Consider the following 9,108-nt stretch of genomic DNA (forward strand, 5'->3'; position numbering starts at 1 on the left):
GGTCGTATATCTAAACATTGCAGCTTAGCTGGTAGAATCATGAACCCAACGTCTCATTTTGAAATAGTGCAGAGTTTATGTGCCAATGACATGTAGGGCAGGTGATTCGTTACAAACTTGCAATGAAAACATTCTTCTTCAGGATAGCAGTTCTCCAGGATAACCAGCTGAAAGGGGGTCCCGAAAATATATTGGCATTTGAATGCAACTGTGACCAAGCAACTTTCACTCACTATGATGTGCAAATTTCTTGGTCAGGATTCAGGACTTTGTGGATTGCCTCGATCAGCTGCATGACATCAGGCATTGTAGGCCTCGAGTTGGCATCTTGACTGCAACAGTTTAGCGCGAGCTGCAGAAGTTGCATCATGCACTCCTCTTCCTCGTCCCTCTGCTCCTGTCCTAGGAGCTCCACGTCGAACACCTCCATCGTCCACTCCTCACGTAGAACGGACGACACCCACTGTGCCAAATCTAACCCCTCCTCATTCTGTGTGCTCTTTGTCGGATCCTTGCGGGTGAGAAGCTCCAGCAGTAGGATGCCGAAGCTGTACACATCGGCTTTCTGGGAGACCTGTCTATCGCCAGTGACCTCAGGCACCATGTAGCCGGGGGCATTGGAATACACGCCAAGTGTCATTAGGCCATGCTCCGAGACACATGCTTCGTGGTTGCTGGTGAACAGGATGTTAGAAGACTTGATGTTGCCATGGCAGCTAGATGGTCCAGCTAAATGGATAGCGCCACACCGCGCGCAGCAGCAAGTGAGATGGCTGACCGCTGCTCCCAGTCCAGCAGAGATGAGCCGAAGACTCCGTCACCTAGATTTACACACCATGAATTAGTGATGCTTCAAAAACATTAGAAATCAAGCATAAGTTAGCATTGTACAGTGTTATAGTGTATATTACCGTGGAGCACTTTTGCTAGGCTACCCATGGGGATGACATCATACACTAGCAACCTCTCATCCCCGCTGTAGTAATACCACCGCAGTGGCACAATGTGTTTGCTCTGGATGGCACCAATCAGCATGACACGCTGCTCAAAGTCCGCCTTTGGCAAGTCCACAGCCTTCAGCCACTTGACCACAAGCTCATATCCACTCTCAAGCGTCACTTTGTATGTTATCCCTACTGTACCCTTGCCCAGAACTTCAGTCGATGCTCGAAGCAGCTCTTCCAAGTGAAATGATGGGCCTGCCACTGTCAGCGTGATGATATTAGTTCCCCCATTATGGCGAGAACTACCACTGCTTTTCTGTGATAGTGCCGCTTTGGCCAGAGCCACAATTCCCAATTTTGGGTTACTGCCATTGCTTTCTTGTGACGGTGCCGTCTCTGCTGGAGCTACAGTTCTCATGTTTTGGCTACCGCCAGTGCTTTCCAGAGATGTTGTTTTGGCTGGAGCTTGTTTACTTTTCCTTCCCCAAGAAAACAGAGCTAATCTTTCTTGTACCTGACGTTGGTCTTTTCTAAGTTTGCGAAGACAATCTGCAACTTCTAACATGTCAGGACGTTTGTCGAGTTCCATCTTCAAGCATTTACCTGCCAACTTAGCAATCTCTTGGATAGTCTTAATGTTTCTTGATGTTGCAATTTCAGGATCAAACATCTCCTTCCCAAACCCTTTTGGAAGAGATCGAATAAAACTTTGAACCAAGCCAATGCCCCCTTCTTGTGGTATTGCTTTTTCTCTGGTTATCAATTCCAGGAGCACAACTCCAAAACTATAAACATCACCCTTTGCTGTGAGGCGACCATTCTAAGTAATCAGAGGGTCCATGTATCCTATACTTCCCATCACATTTAGAGTATATAGACTATTTTCAGTGTTGACTAGTCTTGATATTCCGAAGTGTTGGTGTGAGTTGGAATTTATATATCTGTAAGAGGGCTGAAGTGTAAAATGTACAAATAATATAGATAGAGAATAGAGAGATGGATCGAGATGAGATCCAAAAAATTCCCCATCCATCGCCTCTGCCTCCCTCTCTCCGTTCTTCAACCTAGCTCACTCAAATCTGCATGATTTTCGTATGAGATTCAATATGGTATCAGAGCAGGTTCGTTCCTGCGTGTTCCACCCGAAATTTTGAGCGAAGATTGGCCGCCGACGAGGTGCTATGTCGCCGTACTCTGGAGCTTGCGGTCGCTGCAGTCGTGTGTTGTGGTGTGGTCTCTCCGAATCCCCGTCTTCATCCCTGCTGCAGTCCGTCGTCCGACCCGGCCATAGGTCTGCAGCGCTGCTTCGGGTTGGTGAGTGGTTTGCGGCAAAGTCAATTTCATCCCCAAAGTGCCATCGTTCTTCCTGGTACCTATCACGCCAATAGCTAGTTCATCTCCAAGTTTGTTTTTTGGCTGCTATTCTCCTGCGTGAGATCTCCATTACAAGCAGTGGAGAGGTCAAGTTAAATCAGGCTCGTGTACTACAGCAAGTAGCACCTTGCGTGGTGAATCTTACAATTGTTGAGTGTGCTTGGGGTGTGCTTTTGCATTGGAAATGTCAGAACAATCTAAAGACAAGTCAGGGGATGCAAGTATAGAAAAAATGTATGAAATTTTCAGTAAATTGCTTGAGCAGCAGCATCTTAAAGCAGTCCCAGAGACAATTAAGTATGCCCTGGAACCAAATTCAGTGAGGTTGTCAGGTCCTGGCAACTATGTCAGTTGGACACGCCATGCTCAATTGATACTGAGTTCCCATGGCTATGAGTACCTGCTTGTTGATGATGAAGAAAAGCAGAAAAGTGGTGATACTCACACAAGACAGATCAATGATAGAGTTCTAGTATGGCTGTTGGGAAGCATGGATCCAATTGTGCGACAACAGGTCGAAATAATGTCATCCGTGTCTGAAGTGTGGACCGCCTTGGAGAACCAATTCGCTGGGAAATCAAACAAAATGCAGGCAACCCGCATTATGGAGGAATTAACTCATCTAAATCAGGGCACAAAGTCTGTACCAGAGTATGCTGGTGAATTGAAACGGTTGTACAGGGACCTGCACTACTATCATCCTTTTCAAGCAGTTGACAAGAGAGATCTAGCCATTCATCACAAATGGTTTGAGACGATTGTGGCCAAGCTATTTCTAGATGGACTAAACCAGGAGCTTAACCTTCGGCGACAACTTATATTCTCTCAACCAGAATGGCCAAGTCTCGATGATATTATTTCCAGTGTGCTTGAGGAAGAAACTCGGTTGGCTCAACCTAAGGAGGATGATCTAAAATGTGCAGATGACCATGCGGCTTTATCTATGCAATACCGCCGTACTCCCAGGCCCTTTGGCAAGATACACAAAAACAAGTTGCTTTGTGATCATTGTAAAAGAAAAGGACACACAAAGGATGGATGTTTTGAGCTGCATGGATATCCATCTTGGTGGGAAAAAGGAAAACCTCGGACAGGGGGAGTTCAATGTGTGAATAGAAGGCAAGCTAACCACACCACGTCTCTACGGGGGCCACCAGTGGTAGATGTACGAGCTCTTGAGGAGTTCAACTCCAAGCTTAAACTCTCAGAAAGCTCATCTTCCTCGCAAGGCACCTCTAAGGTTGATTCCAATCTAATTGCCACTTCTCACCAAGGTATGAACCTTTATCAAGCGAACACTACCACCAAATCAAAACCTTGGATTATTGATACAGGAGCTACAAATCATATGACAGGGGATTCGAACCTATTTGTATCTTATACACCTTGTTCAGGTAAAGACAAGGTTCGTGTAGCGGATGGATCCATGGCATCTATTGCAGGACGAGGATCCATCCGGTGCACCAAATCATTGTCTTTACCTCATGTTCTACACGTTCCCAAGTTCTTAGTGAACCTATTATCTGTTAGCTCTATGAATAAATCTCATGGTTGTAGAAGCTGGTTTGATCCTACATGTTGTGCTTTTCAGGAGCTAGGGACTGGGAGACAATTGGGGACTGGGACCGAGCATGAAGGACTTTATTATCTTGATGATGGAACTGATGAAGTGGCTTTTGTATCATGTTTGTCTTCCTGTCAAGAGTTATTGTTGCATCACCGCAGGCTTGGGCATCCTTCTTTTGCTGTTTTATCCCGTGTTTATCCTGCTTTATTTAAGTTATGTCCTAAAGAGGCTCTGGTATGTGATGCTTGTGAGCTAGCTAAACATACTAGGGGCTCTTATCCTAGTATTGGTCTTAGAAGTGAAAAACCATTTGAAAGAATTCACTCCGATGTTTGGGGACCCTGTGAGGTTCACTCAGTTTCTGGGCACCGGTGGTTTGTCACCTTTATTGATTGCTTTAGTCGGTACACTTGGCTCTATCTTCTGAAGCATAAGAGTGATGTATTATCTGTTTTCAAAGACTTGTGTACCCTTATTAAAAATCAGCATGCAGCTACTGTTAAAATTCTACGTACGGACAACGGTACAGAATATGTCAATCATGAGTTTGAATTGTTTCTTGCTTTGAATGGCATTGAACATCAGACGTCATGTGTTAATACACCAGAGCAAAATGGTGTTGCTGAACGTAAAAATAGGCATTTGCTCGAAGTTGCACGTTCATTGATGTTTACAATGAATGTGCCCAAATTCCTTTGGGGCGAGGCAATTAAAACTGCAACTTACTTGATAAATCGCATGCCTCTTCGTGTTTTAGGTTACAAAACTCCTGCTGAATGCCTTTTAAATTCTAATGAATTTGTGGTTCCTCCAAAAGTCTTTGGGAGTGTTTGTTTTGTGCATGACTATAGAAATTCGGTACGGAAACTAGATCCTCGTGCTCTTAAATGTGTGTTTATGGGTTATTCTCCCTTAATAAAGGGCTATAGATGTTGGTGCCCTTCAGAGCATCGTTTTTTTTGTGAGCATGGATGTAACTTTCCGTGAAAATGAACCATATTATGAATCAAATGTTGGGTCTGGTATTTCATTGTCACCACCTGATGAGCAGCAAGAAAGGGTAAATGAAGGGCCTGTCCTTGTTCTTGCTCCCACTTCTGGTGATCCTCTGTCTACTAATAGCACTCGAAATCAGGGGGAGGAAAATGATGGTGTTAGTGATGATAACTCTTGTCATGGAGACAAGGATGATGGCATAGGACACTTATCATTTCCATCTCAAGATGAGGAGTCTCAAATGCGTGAGGACCCAGGTACCAATACTATCCCTTCTGATTCCGTAACTCCTACGAGTACATCAGGGCAGAGTGATAACCAACCTTCTACTCCTGTAGACACTTTACCTATTGCCTTACGAAGACCAACTAGAACCCGAAATGCACCAGGATATCTTAAAGACTACAAACATGATATAGCCAATTACATCTCCTACAAATATTGTAGTCCGTCCCTCCAATCTTTTATTGCTTCTCTAGATCTTACTTCCATACCAAAAGACTGGAAAGTTGCCTTGAAAGACCCCAAGTGGAAGGATGCAATGCTGGATGAGATGAGAGCATTGGAAAAAAATAAAACTTGGGAGCTCGTGGATCTACCTCTAGGCAAGCAACCGGTGGGATGCAAATGGGTGTTTACTATTAAGCACACGCCAGAGGGTAAGATAGACAGATATAAAGCACGCCTTGTAGCTAAGGGGTACACACAGACTTATGGTATAGACTATGATGAAACCTTTGCACCTGTGGCAAAGATGAACTCTGTGAGGACTCTCATATCTTGTGCGGTTAATTTTGATTGGAGCATCTACCAGATGGACGTAAAAAATGCATTTCTTCATGGAGATCTTCATGAAGAGGTGTATATGCAAATTCCACCAGGTTTTGATTCCAGCCGTAATACAAGAAAAGTATTACGCCTACATCGTTCCTTGTATGGGTTAAAACAATCACCAAGGGCGTGGTTTGATCATTTTATACAAGCTATGTTGAAAAGAGGCTATCGACAGAGCAACGCTGACCACACATTATTCTATAAACATGCTAATAACAAGGTAGCAATCCTGATAGTTTATGTTGATGATATTGTGATGACAAGCAATGATACCGAGGAAATTGTTGGCCTGAAGCATCATCTCGCACAAGAATTTGAAGTGAAGGATCTAGGACACTTGAGGTACTTCCTTGGCATAGAAGTCTTGCATGGTCCAAAAGGTATATTTCTGACACAAAGTACATCTTAGACCTGCTCAAAGAAACTGGCATGTATGGTTCAAAACCGGCTACTACTCCCATTGAACAGAATCACAAATTAAGTAGTGATTTAGGGAATCCGGTTAATAGAGAACGCTATCAGAGACTTGTGGGTAAGTTGATTTATCTTTCCCACACTCGTCCCGATATTGCATTTGCCGTAAGCGTTGTGAGTCAATTCATGCATAACCCAAGAACGGCTCATCTGGATGCTGTTAATAGAATCCTACGGTACCTTAAAGGGTGCCCAGGAAAAGGTCTTCTCTACACAAAGCAAGGGAATTTACAAGTTGAGTGTTATACAGATGCGGACTGGGCTGGTTCTCTAGATGACCGGCGATCAACTTCTGGTTATTGTGTATTTGTTGGGGGAAATTTAGTCTCTTGGCGAAGTAAAAAACAAAATGTGGTAGCTAGGTCAACTGCCGAGGCTGAGTTTAGATCCATGGCACATGGCCTATGTGAGCTATTATGGCTGCAGATTCTTCTAACTGAACTAAGGTTATGTCAGAGTAAGCCTTTGATGCTTTACTGTGACAACAAAGCAGCAATTGATATTGCGAATAATCCAGTGCAACACGATCGTACTAAACATGTTGAAGTTGACCGTCATTTCATCAAAGAGAAACTGGATAGAGGAGTGGTTTGTATGCCATATGTGACTTCAGCAAATCAGGTAGTAGATGTTCTAACAAAAGGTCTACCAGAAATTTGTTCTCTATCTTTTGTAGCAAGATGGGTCTATCTGATGTGTTTGCCCCATCTTGAGGAGGAGTGTTGGTGTGAGTTGGAATTTATATGTCTGTAAGAGGGCTGAAGTGTAAAATGTACAAATAATATAGATAGAGAATAGAGAGATGGATCGAGATGAGATCCAGAAAATTCCCCATCCATCGCCTCTGCCTCTCTCTCTCCGTTCTTCAACCTAGCTCACTCAAATCTGCATGATTTTTGTATGAGATTCAATACGAAGTCTGATATTTTTGCTTGGAGTTCATCATCCAGAAGTATATTAGCAGGCTTGATATCACCATGAATGACCTGAGTATACATGTGTGAATGCATATAGCCCAACGCTTCTGCACATTCAATGGCAATTCTCAGCCGTGTATCCAAAGAGATGGAAGTACTATCCTGGTGAAGGATGTTACTCAGATTTCCTTTAGGAATATACTCCATGACGACCATTAGGGCATTTTCATCTATACAGCAGCCGACTAATCTGACGACATTCTTGTGATTGATCTCACTGTGAACGCTCAACTCTTTGGCAAAATCTTCTTTTGCGTTGAAGATAAACTTCTTGACTGCAACCATACTTTTGTCCTCAAGGACTCCTTTATAAACTTCTCCAAAGCCACCTTTACCGAGTACAGTTTCATAGTTGTTGGTAAATCTTCGTATCTCATCTTCTGTAAAATATTTCAGATTATGATTGCTACGTGCAGTCCATTTCGATCTATGCTCTTCCGGTAAGAGCTGTGTTACTATATTTTCTGCCATCTTTGAAAGTAGCAGGGAACTTATTCGACGTTCGAAGACAATTTGACCTATAAAACACTTCTGCTGGTGTTCGTCAAATTTAACCATCATATAAATGAGGAAACAAATAAATAAAGTACGTAGGAGTGCTTAATTTCCTTGGATTAATCATCAATTAATTAGTAGGGATTTCAGATGCCCATTGGGCAACATATATGGATGTTGTCTATAGAGGCCCTAGCTGCTGAAGATGACCAATCTAGATGTCTATTTTACTGTTTCAGATGTTTACACAACACTGCAGAGAATCATTTGTGTTTGTTCATGGACTGCATCGCTAGAGGAAGTACAGCGTAGGTGTGTATAATTAATATTTATTGTTCAGTTCTGCTGTGAATTTTGAATAACAGCTTCATGGTACGATCTGGGTAATTCACTAACTCTACATAATTGCTTCCTTGCAGAGAAAGTGAAACAATGTTTTGAATTGAACATGAAGAAAAAGGCTGGGATCGACTAAACAAGTGAAGAGTTTAAATCCACATTGATAATATCTCGGGAAAAAAAACAAGACGGAGATGAGTATGGTAGAACCAAACGTACCACTTTAGAGTGGACGCCGTAACATGACACAATCAGCTGAGCCTTCTTTTGTTAGTGGTCGCACAGATCACCATGTACTACCAGAATTTAGGCAGTTGCTGACGGGCATATCTATGCCGATAGCCCCCGTCGGCATATATGGTCTTACCCCGACGGCACAACTAAAGCCATCGGCGTAGAAAGGCCGTCGGCGTATAACCATCTATGCCGACGGGGGCCGTCGGCATAGATAAGCCGTCGGCGTTTCTCCGAATATACCGACGCGGGACGTCGGCATAGAGCAGGCCGTCGGCATATCACATGGCCCGTCTACCCGTGCGGCGACGGCAGTTTGACGGCGTCAGGCTACGCTGACGGGCTAACGGTGGCCGTCGGCATAGCTACGCCGACGTCATCGATCCACCGCGCCGCCACGTCATCGATCCGCGTCGTTCGCCGGTCCCGTGGGGTGGCATTTCTATGCCCACGGCTAGGCCGTCGGCATAGGCCTGGCCCACGTTTTTGCCATGTCATTGATCCCCGCCCTACGCCATGTCATCGATCCAGGGCTCTACCGTTCCGTGGCTGTAGCTATGCCGACGGCTAGGCCGTAGGCATAGATTTCTAATAATATTTTTATATTTTTTGTATTTTCTCTTATTTTTTTTCCAATACTAATTTCATTAACTTAAATGTACAGAAAACATATATCGATTGCCCCCCACACGGGCCTTCTTCCGTCGTATCATGGAGAGGTTAGACGGGACGGGCCGGGTACCTGTGGGGGGTAGCAATGCCGCCAAGTGTTGCGGTGGGCCCTCCTACGGTTGTGGAAACATTGGCAGGCGTAGGCACGCGGCTCCGGGGTGTGCCCCCTCCCCTCTCACGGGCGTCGATGCCGCCGTGCCCC

General features: G+C 44.3%; 1 pseudogene; it reads right to left on the minus strand.

Annotated features, from left to right (window-relative positions):
• Positions 1-232: 232 nt before the first annotated feature.
• LOC123191959 (probable inactive receptor kinase At2g26730) lies at positions 233-8,390 on the minus strand (annotated as a pseudogene).
• Positions 8,391-9,108: the final 718 nt, after the last annotated feature.

Source organism: Triticum aestivum, chromosome 2A (assembly GCF_018294505.1).
Source record: "Triticum aestivum cultivar Chinese Spring chromosome 2A, IWGSC CS RefSeq v2.1, whole genome shotgun sequence".
In the NCBI taxonomy this organism is placed as follows: Eukaryota; Viridiplantae; Streptophyta; class Magnoliopsida; order Poales; family Poaceae; genus Triticum; species Triticum aestivum.